Raw genomic sequence first — 27,531 nt, forward strand, 5'->3', positions numbered from 1 at the left:
CAACAGTCTGTGGACTGTTCTTAGGACCGTGCTCCTTAACTTTGATAATGGCCACCTGGGTAGGTAATTTGATTGAGTCCATGAGGGTTTTAACAGCTTTAGCATTCTTCACTGAGTCCCGGCAGTAGTAACAAATCCTCGATTGGCTCATAGAGCTCCGAAATCATGAGCAATACCAAATGCATACTGTGAGTCCATGTATATTAGCCCGCCTTTCTTTGGCCAGAACACATGCAGTTAACAGATCCTGAAATTCTGCTTCTTGTCCTGACAGTGAGGGAGGGAGTGCAGCTCCGTGCACTACAGTGTCTTCCATAGTAACAGCTTATCCTGTGTGGAGTCTGCCAAAATCATCACATCTTGAACAGTCTTTCAGGGCCTTGTAGAGAAATTGCATTATGCGGGATGCGTCCGGTATCCACTAACAACAATAAGTACATAGTCCAAGGAAATGTTGGAGTTCAGTCTCATCCTTTGTAGCTGACAGCTATTTTTCTTTCTTCTGTGAGGTGTCTGGCACCCTGAAGGAGACAGTGACCCAAAAATATCACTTGACCAAGGCAGAACCGAAGTTTCGAGGCCGAAACCCGACAGTTCAGATCTGCCAGATACTTGCGAAAACTAACAGTGGCAACAATGACTTCCTGCTCTGTCTGCACACAACAACAAAAAAAAAAAATTACCCACATACTGAAGCAACGTGACATAGGGATATTCTAACTGCCAGGGTTAGAGACACTATCCCCCCTATTTTTTTTTTTTCAAACTGATCGGGAAAGGGCGTGTAAGATACAGATCTCATTATATTCATCTGCATAGGGGTTATATAACGTAAATACCATCTGACCATCATCTTGGAATTATATTCTGGAGCGGAACTTGTGATAATAAATCTGTCCCCAGTAAATTTACCGGACATAAGGGAGAGATTACAAATTGAGCAGTAACTTCAGGGAAAGGTCCCACAGGGATGGGTTTTGTGAGGGTCTATCAATTGGGTCTGCCATCTACTCTAATTAAAACAAGCTCTTGGTCTGAGAATTAACATAGCGAGGCCTGGGAGGGAGATTTCCAGACACAGGGTTAAAATGGATATTGGAGCGTAAGACTGGATTTGTGTAAGGTAGGGAGAGCTGGAGCTGAAGTCTGTTTCTTGGGCCACTGATAAGGAAGCGAGCTGCGAGCTGTGTCCTTGAAGCTGCGGCGGGGGGGGCTAGAGAGCGAGTAAGGATCGCTGCAGCTGCTGATACAGAATGGGTTAAATTCTTCTGGAAACTTTGTACTACTTTTAATGCATCATCCGGGCACCATATTTCACTTTAAACTTACAATAATTCTTTCTAATTCAATACAACATTGTACTATAGCGCATACTACGCAAGGATAGAAAATTCCGAGAGGACGCAGCGACTCGCCCCCTCCATACCAGAAACACAAAACAGATAAGAATTTACAGCATTCCTCAACACAAAAGAAAGCAAGGCACAGCGCAGCTGTTTGACCCCTCCCATCGGGTGTCTCGGAAAACCACACAGAGTGACGAAATACAGCAGTTCTCAGACTTAATTCATTTCTACAAAACCTTCACACAACTCATATGCCAGAACACCCTAGAAAAACTAATGATTGAGGTATTTTATAACCAAACACGGGCTCTGCATCCTCTGATCCTCCCTCTCCATCAACCTCTTTCCATTCCTCGTTCTTTAAACCTCGCGCAACTCGCAGATGAGCTTGCGCTTGTTCTAACAGTCCTTTATCTTTCAACATGCCCCTTTTGTTCTCCATGAGATGGTGCCATGTAGACGGCTGCAATCTCCCTGACGAGGGCAATCCTACATGCTTGTACAATCTCTCAACATTCTTGACTGCCTTCTTCCCCTCCCGTGACTCTACTATTGTCTTGATTTCCACAGCATCCTCATCTAACTTGTGGGGCACGGACTTTTTCTGCTTTAAGAGACGCAACATGACTCACAGAATACTACGCCCTTCTGCAGCAGGCCGCTGACAGCGACAAAAACACTGGGTCCTTAGCACGGAGCCTCACGTTCGACGTGCTATGAATAAAGAGCCTCGCACTCAATATTTTTCCCTAACCTGAACACCAGTGATTACAGTCTGTCCTGTCACGATATTCTAAACGTTGGGAGGCGGTCTCCTAGTGAGAGCCCTCCACTGAGATTCTGGTGGTCCCCCCTTTGGGACGTCTTAATTACCAAGTGGTTCTGGTGGTCCCCCCTTTGGGACGTCTTAATTACCAAGTGATTCTGGTGGTCCCCCCTTTGGGACGTCTTAATTACCAAGTGGTTCTGGTGGTCCCCCCTTTGGGACGTCTTAATTACCAAGTGATTCTGGTGGTCCCCCCTTTGGGACGTCTTAATTACCAAGTGATTCTGGTGGTCCCCCCTTTGGGACGTCTTAATTACCAAGTGGTTCTGGTGGTCCCCCCTTTGGGACGTCTTAATTACCAAGTGGTTCTATATCACAGAGGCTGCGTCTCCTGTCCCTTTCTCAAAGCCGCCCCCAATCCACAAAACTTCTTCAATCTTTCACTCTATCGCTACTAGACAATAGTCACGGGTAGGGTGGTTGAATGGAGTACAATGACCGGTGGAGGAGGTGTGGTGTACACGAGGACGCGCAGAGTGCGACGTCTCTCAGTTGCTGGTTCGAAGCGTGGCACGGGATCGCGCTCGGTCTCACCACTCGACCGGTCACTCCCCAGACCCAAGGAGACCACAGACTAACCAATAATGGCTGAAACACTAGCAAGTGTGACACATACATAGTATGCGATCTCCACTTACCGTGTTTGGAGGGTGATCAGTCCTCGAGGTCAGCCACTACGGGTGTCGTCCATGGACGTCCAGGCATGGGTCCAGGGGGTCTCGGATCGCGGGCCACGCCCCACGTTGGTTGCGCCAAATTGTCGGGGTCGTCACAACAATACCCTTCATCCACCAGTCATTCCAAATCAAGATAAGAGCAGTGGTACCAAATTGAAGAATGAGTCAGACAAAATCTGGTTCAAACTCAGTGCCTGCCCGTTTGTCTACAAGTGTAGTAACGTCTCAGCAACTGATTTTATTTTCTAATACACAGCATAATATGATCTATTGGGGGAAGGTGTGCAGAGGGCGGGGATAGGCAGGGGTTAAGCAATGTATCTAGTATTCAGTCCTTTTGGTTGGCTCTGACATCATCTGATGACTCTTCCTTTGTCCACATCTTGTCCACATCGCTTTAAGTATCATTTCCAGAGAAATGATACTTGTTCTTCTGGAATGTGTAGCTTGCTTCTTCAGCAGAGTGAATCTGGAGCAAAGGTGAATACTGGCAGCCATCTTAACTACAATTACATATGCATTTGGCAAGCAAAGAGAAAAACTTATTGTTTCACAGCATAAGAATATATAAAAGTACAAAAGAGTATAAAGAAAATATATTTTCACCGGACCAAAAAAAAACGGATGTAACGTCTGCAAGTGATGCGTGTTTTTTTTTGTTGTTTTTATCGCAACATCCGTATTGCTGTCCATTTTTTTTGTTTTTGTTTTTTACGCATGGGTCTCCTTTGAAAAGCCGGTAATTCAGCGCAGTGTACAGTAAAATCACACTGACAGCTTAGAGTAGATATATACACATATAGGTGTATATATACATATATAGATATATATCTCTATCAGCGCTAGATGGCTTAAAAGCCGGTAATTCAATTGCTGGCTTTTGCCATCTCCTTCCTAAACCCGTATAGGGTTCCTAAACCATCTCATATCCCCATATTTTTTTTTTTTTGCTTATTCCACACTACTAATGTTAGTAGTGTGTATGTGCAAAATTTGGGCGCTCTAGCTATTATATTTAAGGGTTAAATCGCAGAAAAAATTGGCGTGGGCTCCCGCTCAATTTTCTCTGCCAGAGTGGTAAAGCCAGTGACTGAGGGCAGATATTAATAACCTAGAGAAGGTACAAGGTTATTGGGCCCCCCTGGCTAAAAACATCTGCCCCAGCCACCCCAGAAAAGGCACATCTGGACAATGCGCCTATTCTGGCACTTGGCCACTCTCTTCCCATTCCCATGTAGCTGTGGGATATGGGGGTAATGAAGGGTTAATGTCACCTTGCTATTGTAAGGTGACATTAAGCCAGATTAATAATGGAGAGGTGTCAATTATGACACCTATCCATTATTAACCCCTTACCGGCATCGGACGTACTATACCGTCCGATGCCGGCTCCCCTGCTTTGATGCAGGGCTCCGCGGTGAGCCCGCACCAAAGTCGGGACATGTCAGCTGTTTTGAACAGCTGACATGTGCCCGTAATAGGCGCGGGCAGAATCGCGATCTGCCCGCACCTATTAACTAGTTAAATGCCGCTGTCAAACGCAGACAGCGGCATTTAACTACCGCTTCCGGCCGGGCGGCCGGAAATGACGTCATCGCCAACCCCCGTCACATGATCGGGGGTCGGCGATGCTTGTGAATGGTAACCATAGAGGTCCTTGAGACCTCTATGGTTACTGATTGCCCGTCGCTGTGAGCGCCACCCTGTGGTCGGCGCTCACAGCACACGTGCAATTCTGCTACATAGCAGCGATCAGCAGATCGCTGCTATGTAGCAGAGCCGATAGTGCTATGCCTGCTTCTAGCCTCTCATGGAGGCTATTGAAGCATGGCAAAAGTAAAAAAAAAAAAGTTTAAAAAAATGTGAAAAAAATAAAAAAACATAAAAGTTTAAATCACCCCCCTTTCGCCCCAATCAAAATAAATCAATAAAAAAAATATCAAATCTACGCATATTTGGTATCGCCGCGCTCAGAATCGCCCGATCTATCAATTAAAAAAAAGTATTAACCTGATCGCTAAACAGCGTAGCGGGAAAAAAATTCGAAACGCCAGAATTACGTTTTTTTGGTCGCCGCGACATTGCATTAAAATGCAATAACGGGCGATCAAAAGAACGTATCTGCACCGAAATGCTATCATTAAAAACGTCATCTCGGCACGCAAAAAATAAGCCCTCAACCGACCCCAGATCACGAAAAATGGAGACGCTACGAGTATCGGAAAATGGCGCAATTTTTTTTTTTTTTTTTTTTTAGCAAAGTTTGGAATTTTTTTTCACCACTTAGATAAAAAATAACCTAGTCATGTTTGGTGTCTATGAACTCGTAATGACCTGGAGAATCATAATGGCAGGTCAGTTTTAGCATTTAGTGAACCTAGCAAAAAAGCCAAACAAAAAACAAGTGTGGGATTGCACTTTTTTTGCAATTTCACCGCACTTGGAATTTTTTTCCCGTTTTCTAGTACACGACATGCTAAAACCAATGATGTCGTTCAAAAGTACAACTCGTCCCGCAAAAAATAAGCCCTCACATGGCCAAATTGACGGAAAAATTCAAAAGTTATGGCTCTGGGAAGGAGGGGAGCGAAAAACGAACACGGAAAAACGAAAAATCCCCTGGTCATGAAGGGGTTAATCCAATAATCTGAAATGGTTAAAAAAAACACATTAAAGGGAACCTGTCACCCCGAAAATCGCGGGTGAGGTAAGCCCACCGGCATCAGGGGCTTATCTACAGCATTCTGTAATGCTGTAGATAAGCCCCCGATGTTACCTGAAAGAAGAGAAAAAGACGTTATATTATACTCACCCAGGGGCGGTCCGGCTGCTGGTCAGGTCAGATGGGCGTCTCCGGTCCGCTGCGGCGCCTCCTATCTTCATTACAAGATGTCCTCTTCTGATCTTCAGCCACGGCTCCGGCGCAGGCGTACTTTGCTCTGCCCTGTTGAGGGCAGACAAAGAACTGCAGTGCGCAGGCGCCGAGCCTCTGACCTTTCCGGCGCCTGCGCACTGCAGTACTATCCTCTGCCCTCAAGAGGGCAGAGCAAAGTACGCCTGCGCCAGAGCCGTGGATGAAGATCAGAAGAGGACATCTTGTAATGAAGATAGGAGGCGCCGCAGCGGACCGGAGACACCCATCCGACCTGACCAGCAGCGGGACCGCCCCTGGGTGAGTATAATATAACGTCTTTTTCTCCTCTTTCAGGTAACATCGGGGGCTTATCTACAGCATTACAGAATGCTGCAGATAAGCCCCTGATGCCGGTGGGCTTACCTCACCTGCGATTTTCAGGGTGACAGGTTCCCTTTAAAAAGTCTTTTAATGAAATAAAAACACAGGTTGTTGGAATATTTTATTATCCTGGTAATCCACATGAAGACCCTCGCTCTATAACAAAGGAAAAATAAAAATACAATATCTCACACCTTCCGATCTGTCACATCCCAGGATGTAAATCCATCTGAAAGGGTTAACATTTTTTACAGGCAGGAGCTCTGCTAATGCAGCTGTGCTCCTGGCTGTAAAACCCCAGCGAATGAATGTAAAGTAGGTCAATGACCTGTAGTTACCTGCATTCGCGGTGATGTGCCCTCTCCTGGTTGTTATCATATGAACTTGAGCCTGGGAACTTTTCTAATATATTTTTTTTTTTTTTTCACCCACGCTCGAAGGACATCCAGCAGAGGGCGCATCACCGCGAGAGAAGGGATAAGAAAAAGGTGCCGAGTGTGCTATAAAAGGGGGACAAGAAAAACAACTAATTTCCAATGTGAAACGGGTCCTGACAAACCTGGACTGTTTGAATGAATGCTTCAGAATTCATCACGCGTCCATTGACTAAACACATCCTGACATGGACTCACCCACACCAGGCTGACATACACAACACCACAAGCACCAACCTGATGTACACTATACAACACCACACACCAACATGACGTACATTACGCCACACACACCAACCTGACACACGTCAGGGTGGTGTAGTGTACGTCAGGTTGGTGTGTGTGTGGTGTAGAATACACCACACACCAACCTGACGTAGCGTGTCAGGTTGGTGTGTGTGTGTGGCATTGTGTACATCAGGTTGGTGTGTGGGGTGTATACTACACCCCACACACCAACCTGACGTAAAGTGTCAGGTTGGTGTGTGTAAAATAGAAAAACTTGACACACACGACGTAGATGCGGTGAAATTTAATGAGGTAACAGTACATACAGTAGACGTTTCAGTCAATTTTTGACCTTCATCAATGTACTGAATAAATAAAAAGTAAAAATATAAAGTAAATAATATTAACAAGGTATATACAAAATATAGGTCATATGACAAACTGTAAACAAGGCTTATTTGGTCGCCTAATCAGTATAACGGTACATATGCATAAATATACAAAAATTGTCCCTGGTCACAATCATTATAGAGCAATCATAGTGGAAAAGCCAGCAACATGGCAGAATAACTTGCAGTGATAGGGATACCAATGATGGTAAATAAGTATAGACAGGCTTGTGCCCTGGGTGATATAGACTGTGAAATATATAAAGGAAAAAAGAAATAAGAAAAAAACATAAAATTAACCTACCCTCTTACTATTATATAAAGTCTCGGGGTCATACATGGGAGAATTCCTAATAGGAATAGAACGTGGGTATTACTATATGTGCCAGGTGCGGATGGGCAGTGATGTGGATGATGGTAGCGTACCTACCCAATAGTATTAGCCGGGAATGTCGTAGTGACACTGTAGGGCGTAATCCTTGCACAGCGTGCGGCAGTGGCGACACGCAGTTTGCCGGTACAGGTGGTATGACTTACCCAGGTCAGGAGATGTAAGGGACGTGGAATGGACGCAGTATCCACTGCTTGTCCAGTGCGCTGGGTCAGTGCTGGCATAGTGCAGTATATAAGCGCTGGTCTCAGGTATCAGGAGACTGCGTGGCCGGAAGTAGATAACTGGAAGTGACTCAGAGGGGGGGTGGAGCGTGATCAGGTGGTTCTTGTAAGCGTTCCACTGAGAGGAAAAGTGGGTGGCAATAAGGATATGTTTGCGTTCCACCTCTGAGCATGCGCACAGAAGCCTGGCAGCAATTAGTACTTGGAACAGAAGTGCACTCCGGTGGATCTATTTTGAGTGACGTAAAGAAGGTGGAAAGAGGGTGGTTGTGATCTTGAAGACAGTCGTGGATACGACTTAATATAGACGATTCTGCAAGGGAAATGCAAGAGAATTAGTCTTTTTGGCACCCATAAGGCAATATAATATGAATAAAACATACATACATTGTAAATACAAAGTACAATACCGGGAATAATATGGCATAATATTAAGGCAAATCTTTCAAGGCAAAAAGGATTGAATATCGTACTCCCTCCCGAATCTGGAGTTCGTGAATCCAGTATGCCTCCCTTTTCTTTAGCAGATTGATTCGATCACCCTCCCCCCCCCCCCGCCGGGGTGGTGTGACAGAATCAATTACCTGATTCGGCCGTCCCGCTCATGCATAGCAAACTCGTACACTCACCAGGCAGCCCTGGCTGTCCAGCCTGACCAAAGAACTGAGACGGGCTTCCAGGATCGCTGAGCGGAGATGGAAGCGATCCTGCTCTGCTGAGCACTTCACTGCATACAAGCAGTCCCTCGCCAGCTTCAAGTCCACGCTCACTGCCGCAAAACAAACTTACTTCTCATCTCTCATATCCTCTCTGTCTCACAACCCTAAACAGCTTTTCAACACTTTCAACTCTCTACTCCATCCCCCGCACTTTTCCCTCCCCTCTCATTTCTGTCGAAGACTTTGCCTCTTTCTTTAAACAGAAGATCGATACGATCAGAGAAAGCTTTGGCCCACAGCGCCCAATGCCCCTCTTAGCTGCTCAATCCTGCTCCTCCAAAACCAGTTTCTCCACCATGGCAGAAGATCAGCTCTCCACCCTCCTGTCAAGATCACACCTCACCACCTGCACGCTTGACCCGCTCCCGTCACACCTCATCCCTAACCTTGCCACGGTCTTCATCCCAAACCTAACACACCTCTTCAACCTCTCACTCACAACAGGTGTCTTCCCCTCATCCTTCAAACATGCCAAGATCACAACCATCCTCAAAAAGCCCTCCCTCGACCCATCCTCTGTTTCTAGCTATCGCCCGATATTTCTTCTCCCTTATGCCTCAAAATTATTACCACATAAAGTGACACTGGTCATAATTTTGAAATTGGCCTGGTCATTGAAGGTGAAAACAGGCTTGGGGGTGTGAAAGGGTTAATTGTCCTGGGGAAGGTATGATAAAGCCATTAAAAATCTTTGTGTGCTCTGTTATGATTGTACATTAAGCCATATCATGTCTTAGTTGGGCAGATGTAGCAGCCCTGAAGGCCTTAACTCCTCTGATACCGCTGTCAGTAGTGACAGCGACATAGAAGAGCATCACGCAGGGAATGGGTTCTCTACGCGCTTCCATCAGGACAAAAGGGAAATGGCACTCCTTCCATTCCAAGCCCTGCCGTGTGCCCAAATAGTGGGGTATCAGCATGCTCAGGAGAAATTGCACAACTTGTATGGTCCATTTTCTCCTGTTACCATTGCGAAAGTAAAAAAGATAGGTATACAGGAATTTTTTTCTGAAAGAAAATTAAATGTTTATTTTTCCTTCGACATTCCATGAATTCCTGTTAAGCACCTGAAGGGTTAATAAACTTCTTGAATGTGGTTTTGAGCACCTTGAGGGTGCAGTTTTTAGAATGGTGTCATTTTGAGGTATTTTCTGTATTAAAGTCCCCTCGAACTCACGTCAAATGTGAGGTGGTCCCTAAAAAATGGTTTTGCAAATTTTCTTGTAAAAATGAGAATCGCTGGTCAACATAACCCAAAGGCTATGTGCACACGATACGGATTTGATGCGGATCCGCAGCGGATTTTTCTGTGCTGCAGATCCGCACTGTGATTTACAATACAATGTAAATCAATGGGTAAAAAAAAAAAGTTGTGCAGATGGTGCGGAAAGATCAGTGCGGAATTGCTGCGGATTTAAAAGAAGTGCATGTTACTTCTTTTGTGCGGATCTGCAGCGTTTCTGCACCCCTCCATGATAGAAATCCGCAGTGGCAAAAATTGCATAAAATCCGCACAAAATCCACATCAATTTCGCGGCAAATCCTCACAAAATCCGCATAAAAACCGCGGCTGCGGATTCTGCCAGGAGATGCAGATTTTGTGCAGAAAATTCTGCACCACATTTCCTATGTGTGCACATAGCCTTATAATTTCCTAACAAAAAAAATTGTTTCAAAAATTGTGCTGATGTAAACTAGACATGTGGGAAATGTTGTTTATGAACTATTTTGTGTGATATGACTCTCCGATTTAAGGGCATGAAAATAAAAAAAATTGAAAATTGCGAGATTTTCGCCAAATTTCTGATTTTTTCATAACCGCAAGTCATATCAAAGAAATGTTACGTCTATCATGAAGTACAATATGTTACAAGAAAGCAGTCTCAGAATCAGCAGGATCCATTGAAGCGTTTCAGAGTTATGACCTCATAAAGTGATTATGACCTCATAAAGTGAAAGTGGTCAGAATTGTAAGGGTATGTGCCCATGATGCGGAAAACGCTGCGGATGCGCAGCTTTTCCGCAGCTGCAGGTCCGCAGCAGTTTCCCATGAGTTTACATTACAATGTAAACCTATGGGAAACAAAAAACGCTGTGCACATGCTGCGGAAAAAAACGCTCGGAAACGCAGCGGTTTACATTCCACAGCATGTCACTTCTTTCTGCGGATTCTGCAGCAGTTTTACAGCTGCCCCTATTTAAAACTGCAGTGAAATCTGCAGAAAAAAAGAAGAAAAACCACGGTAAATCCGCGATAAATCCGCAGCGGTTTTGCACTGCAGATTTATCAAATCCGCTGCGGAAAAATCCGCAGAGGACCATTCTACGTGTGCCCATAGCCTAAAAATTGGTCCGGAAGGTGAAAACAGACTTCGAGGTGAAGGGGTTAATTTAATCTCATGCTGACAATTTGGAGGGTGCAGCTGTGTTGGGGGAGAAAATGTCTAGAAGGTTGGAGGAGTGTTTAAACTAGGGATTGGGGGGGGTATTCATTTTATAGGAGGGGAAGATAGTGCAGACAGAGACCTGGGCACAAATAAGGAAGTTGGGGGTGGTGGTGGCATGAGGGGTGACATAACATAACATAGTAACATAGTTAGTAAGGCCGAAAAAAAGACATTTGTCCATCCAGTTCAGCCTATATTCCATCATAATAAATCCCCAGATCTACGTCCTTCTACAGAACCTAATAATTGTATGATACAATATTGTTCTGCTCCAGGAAGACATCCAGGCCTCTCTTGAACCCTTCGACTGAGTTCGCCATCACCACCTCCTCAGGCAAGCAATTCCAGCTTCTCACTGCCCTAACAGTAAAGAATCCTCTTCTATGTTGGTGGAAAAACCTTCTCTCCTCCAGACGCAAAGAATGCCCCCTTGTGCCCGTCACCTTCCTTGGTATAAACAGATCCTCAGCGAGATATTTGTATTGTCCCCTTATATACTTATACATGGTTATTAGATCGCCCCTCAGTCGTCTTTTTTCTAGACTAAATAATCCTAATTTCGCTAATCTATCTGGGTATTGTAGTTCTCCCATCCCCTTTATTAATTTTGTTGCCCTCCTTTGTACTCTCTCTAGTTCCATTATATCCTTCCTGAGCACTGGTGCCCAAAACTGGACACAGTACTCCATGTGCGGTCTAACTAGGGATTTGTACAGAGGCAGTATAATGCTCTCATCATGTGTATCCAGACCTCTTTTAATGCACCCCATGATCCTGTTTGCCTTGGCAGCTGCTGCCTGGCACTGGCTGCTCCAGGTAAGTTTATCATTAACTAGGATCCCCAAGTCCTTCTCCCTGTCAGATTTACCCAGTGGTTTCCCATTCAGTGTGTAATGGTGATATTGATTCCTTCTTCCCATGTGTATAACCTTACATTTATCATTGTTAAACCTCATCTGCCACCTTTCAGCCCAAGTTTCCAACTTATCCAGATCCATCTGTAGCAGAATACTATCTTCTCTTGTATTAACTGCTTTACATAGTTTTGTATCATCTGCAAATATCAATATTTTACTGTGTAAACCTTCTACCAGATCATTAATGAATATGTTGAAGAGAACAGGTCCCAATACTGACCCCTGCGGTACCCCACTGGTCACAGCGACCCAGTTAGAGACTATACCATTTATAACCACCCTCTGCTTTCTATCACTAAGCCAGTTATTAACCCATTTACACACATTTTCCCCCAGACCAAGCAGTCTCATTTTGTGTACCAACCTCTTGTGCGGCACGGTATCAAACGCTTTGGAAAAATCGAGATATACCACGTCCAATGACTCACCGTGGTCCAGCCTATAGCTTACCGCTTCATAAAAACTGATTAGAACAATGGGGTGGGGTTAGAACAATTAATAATTTAAGAAAGAATAGAGGTACAGAGAGGAACATCAAGTGCATGTATACTAATGCCAGAAGCCTTGCCAACAAAATGGACGAATTAGAACTAATGTTGTTGGAGCATAATTATGACATGGTGGGGATATATGAAACGTGGCTGGATGAGAGCCATGACTGGGCTGTTAACTTGCAGGGTTATAGTCTGTTCAGAAATGACCGAACGGATAGGCGAGGGGGAGGGGTGTGTTTATATGTAAAATCATCCTTAAAACCCATCCTGCGTGATAATATAGGTGAATCTAATGAAAATGTAGAGTCCCTGTGGGTGGAGATAAGGGGAGGGGGGAAAAATAATAAATTGCTGATTGGGGTTTGTTATAAATCTCCAAAAATAATGGAAGCAATGGAGAATATCCTCATAAAGCAAATAGATGAAGCTGCGACTCAAGGGGGAGTCATTATTATGGGGGACTTCAACTACCCTGAAATAGATTGGGGAACAGAAACCTGCAGTTCCAGCAAAGGTAATCGGTTTTTGACAACTATGTGAGACAATTACCTTTCACAACTGGTTCAGGACCCAACAAGAAGGGGGGCACTGCTAGACCTAATATTAACCAACAGGCCACACCGCATATCAAATATAAGGGTTGGGGGTCACTTGGGGAATAGTGATCACAAAATAATAAGTTTTCATGTATCCTTAAATAAGATGTGTAGTAGAGGGGTTGCAAGGACACTAAACTTCAGGAGAGCAAATTTCCAACAGATGTGAGATGATCTTGGTGCAATTAACTGGGACGATATCCTGAGACATAAAAATACACAAAGAAAATGGGAGACATTTATTAGCATCCTGGATAGGACCTGGGCACAATATATACCGTATGGGAATAAACATACTAGAAATAGGAGGAAACCAATATTGCTAAATAGAGCTGTAAGGGGTGCTATAAGTGACAAAAAGAAAGCATTTAGAGAATTAGAGGAAGTAGGTAGTGATGAGGCATTAAATAAATACAAAAAATTAAATACATTCTATAAAAAGCAAATCAAGGCAGCAAAGATTGAGACAGAGAGACTCATTGCCAGAGAGAGTAAAAATAATCCCAAAATATTCTTTAACTACGTAAATAGTAAGAAACTAAAAAATGATAGTGTTGGCCCCCTTAAAATAGTCTGGGTGAAATGGTGGATGAGGATGAGGAAAAAGCCAATATGCTAAATGACTTTTTTTCATCAGTATATACAGTGCCTACAAGTAGTATTCAACCCCCTGCAGATTTAGCAGGTTTACACATTTGGAATTAACTTGGCATTGTGACATTTGGACTGTAGATCAGCCTGGAAGTGTGAAATGCACTGCAGCAAAAAAGAATGTTATTTCTTTGTTTATTTTTTTTAAATTGTGAAAGGTCTTTTCAGAGGGTCATTTATTATTCAACCCCTCAACCCACCAGAATTCTGTTTGGTTCCCCTAAAGTATTAAGAAGTAGTTCAGGCTTCTCATATAATAAATCAATATAGCCGCCAGGCCGATCTTAATAGACCATTAACCGCTTACGAAAGACTATGTGCTGGACTGAGACCTACTACCAAGGTTCTGTCAACTATATATCAATCATTAATCAAAATAGATACAACATTGAAGCGCGCCTACTTGGCCAGATGGCAAAGAGACTTGGGTTGCTCCTTTTCTGACTCACAAATCAAACACATTTATAGGAACTCACACGGCCACTCAAAATGTGTGAGAATCCAAGAAAATTCTTTTAAACTAGTCACTAGATGGTATATCACGCCCAAACAAATCCAAAGATGGCATCATGCTACGTCTGCAGACTGCTGGAGATGTGGCATTGAAGAAGGTAGCTACCTACACATATGGTGGTCCTGTCCGACATTAGCCCCCCTCTGGAAAGAGGTTAATTCAATAATATACAAGCTACTAAATAAACGTATTACGTGTAAACCCGAAAATATATTCCTACACATTCCAATTTTGACAAATGACAGAGCAGCCGACAAATTAGCTCAATTTGTTATAGCAGCAGGGAAGTCCTTGATTCCGCTACACTGGAACTCCAAAACAATACCCACAAACACCCAACTACATCTTAAAATAGAACAACTATATCACATCGAAGAATTGGCTGCCAGAGTCAATCATAACTTAGAAAACTTTAACCGCGTCTGGAAACCCTGGACTCTTTACAGAACACAACAAGCTTTTATTTCAGAAATAACAGAAACAACGCCTTAAGCCATTGCACTAACATCACAGGTGCCGTTAGTCCCCCCCCCCCATCCCTACTCTTCTGACCCTAACTTTCATTCCCTTGTTTCTTCCCTCCTTTTCTTTCCTCTAATGTACATGTTGATTTCTCTCTTAACCAGAATTGCCTATCGAAAATTTGTGCCAAGAATAGAGCTTACTTTATTTGACAAAAAGATATTATGTATGTATAAATATATACCTGACAAATGGCACTTAAGGAATGAGAGACAAGTGATATCCTTGTATTTTACTTTATTTTCTAAAATTGACTTATGTTAATGTTAATTCATTGAAGATGATTGTAAAAAAATTGTTTTTCAATAAAAAGAACATTGAAAGAAAGAAGTAGTAGTTCAGGCACAAAGAACAATGAGCTTCACATGTTTGGATTAATTATCTCTTTTTCCAGCCTTTTCTGACTATTTAAGACCCTCCCCAAACTTGTGAACAGCACTCATACATGGTCAACATGGGAAAGACAAAGGAGCATTCCAAGGCCATCAGAGACAAGATCGTGGAGGGTCACAAGGCTGGCAAGTGATACAAAACCCTTTCCAAGGAGTTGGGCCTACCTGTCTCCACTGTTGGGAGAATCATCCGGAAGAGGAAGGCTTATGGAACTACTGTTAGCCTTCCACGGCCTGGACAGCCTTTGAAAGGTTCCTCCCGTGCCGAGGCCAGGCTTGTCCGAAAAGTCAAGGCTAACCCAAGGACAACAAGGAAGGAGCTCCGGGAAGATATCATGGCAGTGGGGACATTGGTTTCAGTCAATACCATAAGTAACGCACTCCACCGCAATGGTCTCCGTTGCAGACGAGCCCGTAAGGTACCTTTACTTTCAAAGCGTCATGTCAAGGCTCGTCTACAGTTTGCTCATGATCACTTGGAGGACTCAGACTGACTGGTTCAAGGTTCTCTGGTCTGATGAGACCAAGATCAAGATCTTTGGTGCCAACCACACACGTGACGTTTGGAGACTGGATGGCACTGCATACGACCCCAAGAATACCATCCCTACAGTCAAGCATGGTGGTGGCAACATCCTGCTGTGGGGCTGTTTCTCAGCCAAGGGGCCTGGCCATCTGGTCCGCATCCATGGGAAGATGGATAGCACGGCCTACCTGGAGATTTTGGCCAAGAACCTCCGCTCCTCCATCAAGGATCTTAAGATGGGTCATCATTTCATCTTCCAACAAGACAACGACCCAAAGCACACAGCCAAGAAAACCAAGGCCTGGTTCAAGAGGCAAAAAATCAAGGTGTTGCAGTGGCCTAGTCAGTCTCCTGACCTTAACCCAATTGAAAACTTGTGGAAGGAGCTCAAGATTAAAGTCCACATGAGACACCCAAAGAACCTAGATAACTTGGAGAAGATCTGCATGGAGGAGTGGGCCAAGATAACTCCAGAAACCTGTGCCGGCCTGATCAGGTCTTATAAAAGACGATTATTAGCTGTAATTGCAAACAAAGGTTATTCCACAAAATATTAAACCTAGGGGTTGAATAATAATTGACCCACACTTTTATGTTTAAAATTTATAAAAATTTAACTGAGCAACAAAACTTTTTGGTTTGTAAGATTTATGCATCTGTTAATAAATCCTGCTCTTGTTTGAAGTTTGAAGGCTCTAACTTATTTGCATCTTATTAAACCTGCTAAATCTGCAGGGGGTTGAATACTACTTGTAGGCATTGTATACAAGAAAAACCCATGGCAGACAAAATGACTAGTGATAAAAATTCCCCATTAAATGTCACCTGCTTAACCCAGCAAGAAGTATGTCGGCGTCTAAAAATCACTAAAATTGACAAATCTCCAGGCCCGGATGGGATACACCCCCGAGTACTGCAGGAATGAAGTACAGTCATTGATAGACCATTATTTTTAATCTTTAAAGACTCTATAATAACAGGGTCTGTACCACAGGACTGGCATATAGCAAATGTGGTGCCAATATTCAAAAAGGGGACAAAAACTGAACTCAGAAATTATAGGCCAGTAAGCTTAACCTTTACTAGGGACCGTTCATGTCAGACTAATCTGATCAGCTTCTATGAAGAGGTAAGTTCCGGACTGGATCAAGGGAACCCAGTGGACGTAGTGTATATGTACTTTTCAAAAGCTTTTGATACGGTGCCACGCAAAAGGTTGATACATAAAATGAGAATAATGGGGATAGGGGAAAGTATGTAAGTGGGTTAAGAGCTGGCTCAGGGATAGGAAACAAAGGGTGGTTATTAATGGAGCACACTCGGACTGGGTCACGGTTAGCAGTGGGGTACCACAGGGGTCAGTATTGGGCCCTCTTCTTTTTAACATATTTATTAATGACCTTGTAGGGGGCATTCAGAGCAGAATTTCAATATTTGCAGATGACACTAAACTCTGCAGGGTAATCAATACAGGGGAGGACAATTTTATATTACAGGATGATTTATGTAAACTAGAAGCTTGGGCTGATAAATGGCAAATGAGCTTTAATGGGGATAAATGTAAGGTCATGTACTTGGGTAGAAGTAATAAGATGTATAACTATGTGCTTAATTCTAAAACTCTGGGCAAAACCGTCAATGAAAAAGACCTGGGTGTATGGGTGGATGACAAACTCATGTTCAATGGCCAGTGTCAGGCAGCTGCTACAAAGGCAAATAATATAATGGGATGCATTAAAAGAGGCATAGATGCACATGGGGAGAACATAATTTTATTCTATACAAGTCACTAGTTCGACCACACTTAGAATACTGTGCACAGTTCTGGTCTCCGGTGTATAAAAAAGACATAGCTGAACTGGAGCGGGTGCAGAGAAGAGCAACCAAGGTTATTAGAGGACTGGGGGGTCTGCAATACCAAGATAGGTTATTACACTTGGGGCTATTTAGTTTGGAAAAAGGAAGACTAAAGGTACCTTCACACATAACAATATCGTTAACGATATCGTTGCTTTTTGTGACGTAGCAACGATATCGTTAAGGATATCGTTCTGTGTGACAGCGACCAACGATCAGGCCCCTGCTGGGAGATCGTTGGTCGCTGAGGAAAGTCCAGAACTTTATTTCGTCGCTGGACTCCCTGCAGACATCGCTGGATCGGCATGTGTGACACCGATCCAGCGATGTCTTCACTGGTAACCAGGGTAAACATCGGGTAACTAAGCGCAGGGCCTCGCTTAGAAACCCGATGTTTACCCTGGTTACCAGCGTAAAAGTAAAAAAACAAACAGTACATACTTACCTACCGCTGTCTGTCCCCGGCGCTCAGCTTCTCTGCACTCCTCCTGCTCTGGCTGTGAGCATCGGTCAGCCGGAAAGCAGAGCGGTGACGTCACCGCTCTGCTTTCCGGCCGCTGTGCTCCACAGCCAGAGTAGGAGGAGTGCAGAGAAGCACAGCGCCGGGGACAGACAGCGGTAGGTAAGTATGTACTGTTTGTTTTTTTACTTTTACGCTGGTAACCAGGGTAAACATCGGGTTACTAAGCGCGGCCCTGCGCTTAGTAACCCGATGTTTACCCTGGTTACCCGGGGACCTCGGGATCGTTGGCTGCTGGAGAGCTGTCTGTGTGACAGCTCTCCAGCGACCAAACAGCGATGCTGCAGCGATCGACATCGTTGTCGTTATCGCTGCAGCGTCGCTGTGTGTGAAGGTACCTTAAGGGGTGATCTTATTGTAATGTATAAATATATGAGGGGACAGTACAAAGACCTTTCTGATGATCTTTTTAATCATAGACCTGAGACAGGGACAAGGGGGCATCCTCTACGTCTGGAGGAAAGAAGGTTTAAGCATAATAACAGACGCGGGGTCTTTACTGTAAGAGCAGTGAGACTATGGAACTCTTTGCCGTATGATGTTGTAATGAGTGATTCATTACTTAAGTTTAAGAGGGGACTGGATACCTTTCTTGAAAAGTATAATGTTGCAGGGTATATATACTAGATTCCTTGATAGGGCGTTGATCCAGGGAACTAGTCTGATTGCCGTATGTGGAGTCGGGAAGGAATTTTTTTCCCCAAAGTGGAGCTTACTCTTTGCCACATGGGTTTTTTTGCCTTCCTCTGGATCAACATGTTAGGGCATGTTAGGTTAGGCTATGGGTTGAACTAGATGGACTTAAAGTCTTCCTTCACTATGTATAATCACAGAACCTAGTTATCCATGCAAACATCTTTGCCATGTGTATGAGCCACAAACTTTCATATCATTCCTGAAAAGAAGGCAGGTGCACCGTGCAAGTAACAACCCGTAACTAGATACCAACAAATGCATTCATTCTTTTATGCAGTCACTGTGAATTTTTGTTTTGTTTCACACTGGAGGCCTTAATGGCAGTATCTTTGAAATACAGCAACGTGCAGCTATTGCACAGTCTGTATGTAAGATAAGGGTTAGATCTCTAAGAATAGGTCAATATCGTTAAACTAAGCAGATTGAATCTGATGCAGTGAATCTTATTGCACCATGAATACACTTAGGGTACCGTCACACAGTGCAATTTTCATCGCTACGACGGTACGATCCGTGACGCTCCAGCGTCGTAACAATATCGCTCCAGCGTCGTAGACTGCTGTCACACTTTGCAATCTACGACGCTGGAGCGATAATTTCATGACGTATGTGCGATGTAGAAGCCGTTGGTTACTATGCGCACATCGTATACGATATATGTTACACCATGCGATCATGCTGCCACAGTGGGACACTAGACGACGAAAGAAAGTTTCAAACGATCTGCTACGACGTACGATTCTCAGCGGGGTCCCTGATCGCAGGAGCGTGTCAGACACTGCGATATCGTAACTATATCGCTCGAACGTCACAAATCGTGCCGTCGTAGCGATCAAAATTTCACTGTGTGACGGTACCCTTAGTGTATTATTTAGTGTATTGAGCCACTAAAAACTATACTAAGTGTTTGCTGTAGATAGAACACAGAGTCAGAATTCTTCAGGCTGTTCTACAGCAACAAGCTAAATACATAAGATATTTCACTTAGTCTATTGGAGAAATGTATTTACACATTTACTAGTACTGTATTTTTCAGATTGGAAAACGCACTTTTTTTTCCCTCCAAATTTAGGGGGTTAAATGGGGGTGCGTCTTATAATCCGAATGTGGCTGCGGTGGAGTGGGGTCCTAGGGTCGCTGCTGCAGGAAGCTTCCGGTGGCAGCGGGATTGAGGCGATGCTGCGGGTCACAGGCTGGTAGGAGTGAGTCTTTGGCGGTGCAGGGGCTCCGCTGCCATTTTATGAAAGCCCGGAGGCCCCCCGCACTTTCCATGATTTTCAATGCAGTGGTGTCAGGGATACGATATTTGTCAGGACTTTTCTAATCCCACAAATCCCTGATATCACATGCTGGGAAGGTTACGAGTAAAACCCGTTGTGATCTTTGGAGCACCCAGCTCTCTGCTGCCTCTTATCATCCGGACAATTACACGATTGGCCGATGATCAATGGAGAAGGCCACAGCCTGTTCACACCACTAGGCCGACTATTGGAAAATTAACAGTGAGCGTACGGCATTTACACCTCCAGATTCCAACAAATGGAATATGTGTACGCACTCCGGTACGGTCACAGCCAACTCTCAGATAACCCCAAACTGCTCATCGCCACCACTAATTTGTTTCGGTCGATTAGACACTTAACGGTAGCTATCACTTCAAGGCAGAATTTACAGAACAGAAGGAACAGAACTATTACATTTTATGTTTAATCCAAACGGAGGCAGTGTTTATGAAAAATATACAAAAGATTTCACAAGGAGGACAAAACAATACAAAACAATACAACATAATAAACAGTTGCATAAAATAAAAGGGATTAGCAGGAGAACTTACTACATCGATCGCAGAGACAATTAAGTTTTGCCAAAGGACAGAGCTTTGATTTGGCTGTCAATACATACATGACATGTAGCTCTCTGCACGAACGCTGATGATAATTGGGATTGATCTTTTGTCAGACTCTAAATCCCACCCACACTCCCTCTATGATGACCTCACAAGGGCCCGGTTGTGGGCTGGACTCAGCCCTTCATAATTTTAGGAAATCCCAATTTATGGGCAGCACGGTGGCTCAGTGGATAGCACTGCAGCGCTGGAGTCCTGGGTTCAAATCCCACCAAGGACAACATCTGCAAGGAGTTTGTATGTTCTCCCCGTGTTTGCGTGGGTTTTCTCCGGGTACTCCGGTTTCCTCCCACATTCCAAAGACAGACTGATAGGGATTCTAGATTGTGAGCCCCATCGGGGATAGCGATGATAATGTGTAAAGCACTGCGGAATATGTTAGCGATATAGAAAACTAAAGATTATTATTATTTAATTCATGTAATAACTGCTCATAGAGCGATCACCAAAGGTCAAGACTGATGCCATCATTTCTATCGAGATATTAGCTACGCTTAGAAACTAAACATGGCCTAGCTACTGGTAGTTATATGGCCCCTATGGATTTGGTGCTTTTTGGTGGGGCTTATAATTAGGAGAAAATACGTGTATTTTTGGTCTAGTTATCACAGTGCCAACAACGTAAGTCTCATTAATATTGGATGTATAGAAAGTCCAATATTCCATATTTTCTCCCGAAGCCATACTGTCTGCTTTTTCATTCTACTGTCACCATGGCTATTTGTAAAGGGTGTCATATCTTCTTTGATCCACTTCAGACCCTAATAAGGCTTTTCCTGTCTGTCTCTCTCTCTCTCTCTGTGGACAATACACATCCTCTTCAGTCGCTGCTACTCCATATGTGGGCGAAAACTACTGCATGGGCACACGTTGGAACTCAGAAGGGAAGTACTGTAGTAACGTTTTGGAATGCAGACTTTGATGGAATGGTCTGCATGCATCATGTCGCGCTTGGAGGAGAGCCCCTGATGTGCTTAAACAGTAGACACCCCCACAAGTGACACGATTTTAGAAAGTAGACCCCCTAAGGAACTTATCTAGATGTGTGGTGAGCACTTTGAACCCCCAAGTGATTCACAGAAGTTTATAGTAAAGAGCCGTAAAAATAAATCATATTTTTTTCACGATAATGATTTTTCGCCCCCAATTTTTTTTTTCCCAAGGGTACCAGGAGAAATTGGACCCCAAAAGTTGTTGTGCAATTTGTCCTGAGTATGCTGATACCCCAAATGTGGGGGTAACCACTGTTTGGGGGCATAGCAGAGGTCGGAAGGGAAGGAGTGCCGTTTGACTTTTCAATGCAAAATTGGCTGGAATTGAGATCAGATGCCATGTCACGTTTGGAGAGCCCCTGATGTGCCTAAACAATGGAAACCCCCCACAAGTGACACCATTTTGGAAATTAGACCCCCTAAGGATCTGATCTAGATGTGTTCTGAGAGCTTTGAACCCCCAAGTGTTTCACTACAATTTATGACGCAGAGCCGTGAAAATAAAAAAAATTTTTCCACAAAAATTATTTTTTAGCCCCCAGTTTTGCATTTTCCCAAAGGTAACAGGAGAAATTGGACCCCAAAAGTTATTGTGAAATTTGTCCTGAGTATGCTGATACCCCATATGTGGGGGTAACCACTGTTTGGATGCATGGCAGAGCTTGGAAGGGAAGGAGCGCCGTTTGGAATGCAGATTTAGATGGAATGGTCTGCAGGCATCACATTGCATTTCCAGAGCTCCTAATGTACCTAAGCAGTAGAAACCCCCCACAAGTGACCCCATATTGGAAAATAGACCCCCAAGGAACTCATCTAGATGTATTGTGAGAACTTTGAACCCCCAAGTATTTCACTACAGTTTATAACGCAGAGCCATGAAAATAAAAAATAATTTTTTTTCTACAAAAATGTTTTTTTAGCCCCCCAAATTTTTATTTTCCCAAGGGTAACAGGAGAAATTGGACCCCAAAAGTTGTTTTCCAATTTGTCCTAAGTACGCTGATACCCCATATGTGGGGGTAAACCCCTGTTTGGGTGCACGGGAGAGCTCAGAAGGGAAGGAGCACTGTTTTACTTTTTCATACTTTTATTACTTTTATAGGTCAGGTCGTTACGGACGTGGCGATACTAAATATGTGTACTTTTATTGTTTTTTTATTATTTAGATAAAGAAATGTATTTATGGGAACAATATATTTTTTTTTTCTTTATGTAGGATTTTTTTTTTTTTTTTTTACACAACTAAATATTTTTTTTTAACCTTTATAACATTGCCCCAGGGGGGGCATCATGTTATAAGATCAGATCGCTGATCTGACACTTTGCAGAGCACTGTGTCAGATCAGCGGTCTGGCATGCAGGGCTCCTGGCTTACCAGCACTTGCTCTGAGCAGGCGCTTGGTAAGCCACCTCCCTGCAGGACCCGGATGCAGCCCTGCGGCTATTTTGGATCCGGGGCCTGCAGGAAGAAGAAGGTAGGAGACCCTCGGAGCAACGCGATCACATCGCGTTGCTCCGAGGGTCTCAGGGAAGCACGCAGGGAGCCCCCTCCCTGCGCGATGCTTCCCTATACCGCCGGAACACTGTGATCATGTTTGATCGCAGTGTGCCGGGGGTTAATGTGCAGGGGGTGGGCTGTGACCGCTCCTGACACATAGTGCCGTATGTCAGCTGCATAGTCAGCTGACACCCGGCCGTGATCGGCCGCGCTCACGTTATGACGTACTATCCCGTCCCTGGGAATTAAGTCCCAGGTCACCTTGACGGGATAGTACATCAAATGGGATTATGGGGTTAAACATCCCAAACAGCACTGTGCAAGCGATCATATTGAAATGGAAGGAGTATCATTTCACTGCAAATCTACCAAGACCCGGCCAACCCTATAAACTTTCATCTCAAACAAGGAGAAGACTGATCAGAGATGCAGTCAAGAGACCCATGATCACTCTGGATAAACTGCAGAGATCTACAGCTGAGGTGGGACAGTCTGTCCATAGGACAACAATCAGTCGTACACTGCACAAATCTGGCCTTTATGGAAGAGTGGCAAGAAGAAAGCCATTTCTCAAAGATATCCATAAAAAAGTGTTGTTTAAAGTTTGCAACAAGCCACCTGGGAGAGCTTAGGTGGATAAGAAAAGGTAAGCGGGCACCGCCATATTATAAGTATCCAGAGATAATGAGAAGGGTGCTACCATAGGATCCTACAACTGCATGTTTGAAAAGTGAAAAGAAAAAGACGCAAATAGAGGTGCACACACCAAATATATATGTGAGCAAAGGCTTCATTGAAACAATCACAAGTGCACATACACGTATAAAAACCATTTAAAAACATCTAAAACACACACACAAGTTATGGCTCAATAGGGTCATGGTTGATAAATGTAGACAAAAATCCTTTCTAAGAGCAGTTTTAAATACTTTTTCCCAAGTTAATATTTCAGAAAATAAATAATAATAAATGCCAGGCTTAGATATAGCCCACTAGTTAAAATTCTGAAATGTTTACAATATTACAAGTGCAGCACAGTTCCACTTAGAGAAAAACACTCTTATCATCTTATAAAAAGCAGTACTCAGATACATTCATGAAGAGAATGTGCAAAACAGTTAATCAATGTATAGCCATAGATAATAACCCTAATAATACCAATAGGCATGCATATAAACAAAATTCATACTTGCCAAGCGATCAATATGTAGCCATGTGGGGCATCCCTACGCGTATCGCTACCATATGCAGCTTCGTCAGCTATCTACCCCTGAGGTGTTATGGAAGCACAGGTTGCTTTGATAGCATCCTTCAGCTTGTCTGCATTGTTGGATCTGGTGTCTCTCATCTTCATCTTGACAATACCCCATAGAGGGGTTAAGGTCAGGTGAGTTTGCTGGCCAATCAACCACAGTGATAGTGTTGTTTTTAAACCAGGTATTGGTACTTTTGGCAGTGTGGACAGGTGCCAAGTCCTGCTGGAGAATGAAATTTCCATCTCCAAAATGCTTGTCAGCAGAAGGAAGCATGAAGTGCTCTAACATTTCCTGATGGACGGCTGTGCTGATTTTGGTCTTGATAAAACACAGTGTACCTACACCAGGAGATGACATGGCTCCTCAAACCATCACTGATTGTGGAAACTTCACACAAGTTCTCAAGCAGCTTGGATTGTGGGCCTCTCCACTCTTCCTCCAGACTCTGGGACCTTGATTTCCAAATGAAATGCAAAATTAACTTTCATCTGAAAACACCTTGGACCACCTAGCAACAGTCCAGTTCTTTTTCTCCTTGGCCCAGGTAAGATGCTTCTGGCGTTGTCTACTGGTCATGAGTGGCTTGACACAAGGAATGCGACACTTGTAGCCCATGTCCTGGATACATCTGTGTGTGGTGGCTTTTGAAGCAATGACTCCAGCAGCAGTCCACTCCTAGTGAATCTCCACCAAATTTTTGAATGGCCTTTTCTTTACAATCTTTTCAAGGCTCCGGTTATCTCGGTTGCTTGTGCACCTTTTTCTACCACACTTTTTCCTTCCACTCAACTTTCCATTAATATGCTTAGATACAGCACTCTGTGAACAGCCAGCTCCTTTAGCAATGACCTTTTGTGGCTTAACCCGCCTTGTAGAGTGTGACAGTGACTGCCTTCTGGACATCTGTCAAGTCAGCAGTCTTCCCTATGATTGTGGAGCCTACTGAAACAGACTTTTTAAACGCTTAGGAAGCCTTGGCAGTTGTTTTTTTGTAAATTATTCTAATTTACTGAGATAATGACTTTTGGGTTTTCATTGGCTGTAAGCCATAATCATCAACATTAACACAAATAAACACTTGACATAGATCGCTCTGTTTGTAATGACTCTATATAATATATAAGTTTCACTTTTTGTATTGAAGAACTGATATAAATTAACCTTTTGATGATATTCTAATTTAGTAAGAAGCACTAGTATATTCTTAATTTTCTGCTGATTTATTCCTTCACTCAGGAATATGCATTTACTCTGACAACTACTGTAGATACCTGCTTCAATATGAAGCTGAATGCACCATGGTGCCTTTTTCTAGGTCCCAATACATATCACATTCGGAAACATCATAGTAATTATTTGTAAGGGGTGATAACAAAGAACACCTGTCCTCATTTTAGACATGACTAACCAAGAAAGCAAGGAAAGGATGCACATATGGGACGGCAGATGGTATAGGAATTTGCAGCCAAAATATACTCTGTCCATCAAATAGCCTAAAAGAAGAATGTCAGATTTTGATATTTTTAGTGAATGGAGATAATACAACCCCTTGGGAGACTATGGTGAAGTAGACATTTGTGTATCATTCATTGTTTTGTGCATTTTGTGAAACTGCGCAAAGTTAAATCCCTATGTTTTCCACCAGTAAAATAATAATATTTATGCGATGAGCCACAGGGGAGGCAACAGATGTTGCAGAGGAGTCAGCTGGGACATGTAGTTCCACTTAAAGCAGATTTTAATGTCACAGTAGCTCAAGTAGGTCCCTGGACCCCTAAATACTTCCCTCATATTCACAACAATTGTTAATAGCAGAAGATGGCACTTATGGAGATGGTATAGGACTACCCAGGGGCACTCCTGTAAAGGTGGTGTCTGGGTGCAGCTGATTGAGTGCCCGGTACAGTCTCTTCACTTAAAGGGAAAGTGGTGGTAGATCACAGTACAGGTTACACTGCATATTGTGCGTATGAAAGGTGTCTTCTCCTTATGAAACCAGCAAGTTTAGGGCCTCTCATGGCAGCTGGGGCTCAGTTCTTTTCACTTGCTATTGGGGAAATGTTATGCACAATCCAAGTAATGCTACACTGATGGAGGGACTTTCATGGGTTGGCTACCCTTGGTCACACCCTAGTGGTATGGAAGCAGGCCCGGATTGGTAATCTGCCGAGGCAGGCAAGTGCCCAGTTGGCTGGCGGATCTTTAATACGTCTTGCTAAAGGTGCTGTGTGCACGCGTTCTCCAGCTTGCACACGCCGAAAGGGCCGCCGCTGCACTTGTCAGTGCGTGCACACGGCTGCAGCCCTTGTCACTGTGTGCAAGCATTAGTGTGCATACACAGGGCCTTCAAGTTTGAACGTTCTCTCCTGTCTGACGCTGGCCAGTGCCAACATCAGAGCATCTTTTTTGATTCCTGCTGTACTCGCCAGTCCCAGCCAGGGATCCACTCCTCTGCATGCCCGACGATGGACTTGCTTCTGCTCTTCATCCTTCCCTCCATCTCAGGGACCTGGGTGAGTCCCAATATGGAAACATTGCTTTCTGTATACACAGCACTTGCAGTACCACCTGTATAATGTATATAGACTGCTGTATATACAATATATAAATGATACTGCTACTGCTGTGTATAATCACAGTATCACCTTTATAATCTATATACAGCAGTCTATATACATTATAAAGGTGATACTGTGACTGCTATAACTATAAAATATAGGTGATACTTGTATATATTATATATGTGATACTTGTGATACTACGACTATACACACCAGTCACAGTATCACCTATATAATGTGTACACAACTGTCTATATACCTTATACAGGGGATACTGCGACTGCTGTATATACATTATATACTGTATACATTATATACATTATATAATGTATATACAGCAGTCACAGTATCACTTATATAATGCATATACAGCAATGTGAAATATAGCAGTCGTGGTGTCTCCTATGTGATATATACGTGTGTCTCCTGTGTGATATATGCAACATAATATAGTATATAGTATAATGCTGTCTTAATATATTGTAGAGTTGTGAATATATAGTATATAATGTACAGATGTTTATATAGTATGCTGCTGTGTATTTAGTATATAGTGTGTAATTCATGCTACACACACTGGCACATCTCTACACTACATACTATATACACTGCTCCATTCTATATTCCGACCACCACTGCCCCCTCCAACCTCCCTCATCTCTGCTGAGGACTTTGCCACACACTTTAAAAATAAGATCGACCAGACAAGGCAAGTCT

This window comes from Ranitomeya imitator, chromosome 1 (assembly GCF_032444005.1).
Source record: "Ranitomeya imitator isolate aRanImi1 chromosome 1, aRanImi1.pri, whole genome shotgun sequence".
Classification (NCBI taxonomy): domain Eukaryota; kingdom Metazoa; phylum Chordata; class Amphibia; order Anura; family Dendrobatidae; genus Ranitomeya; species Ranitomeya imitator.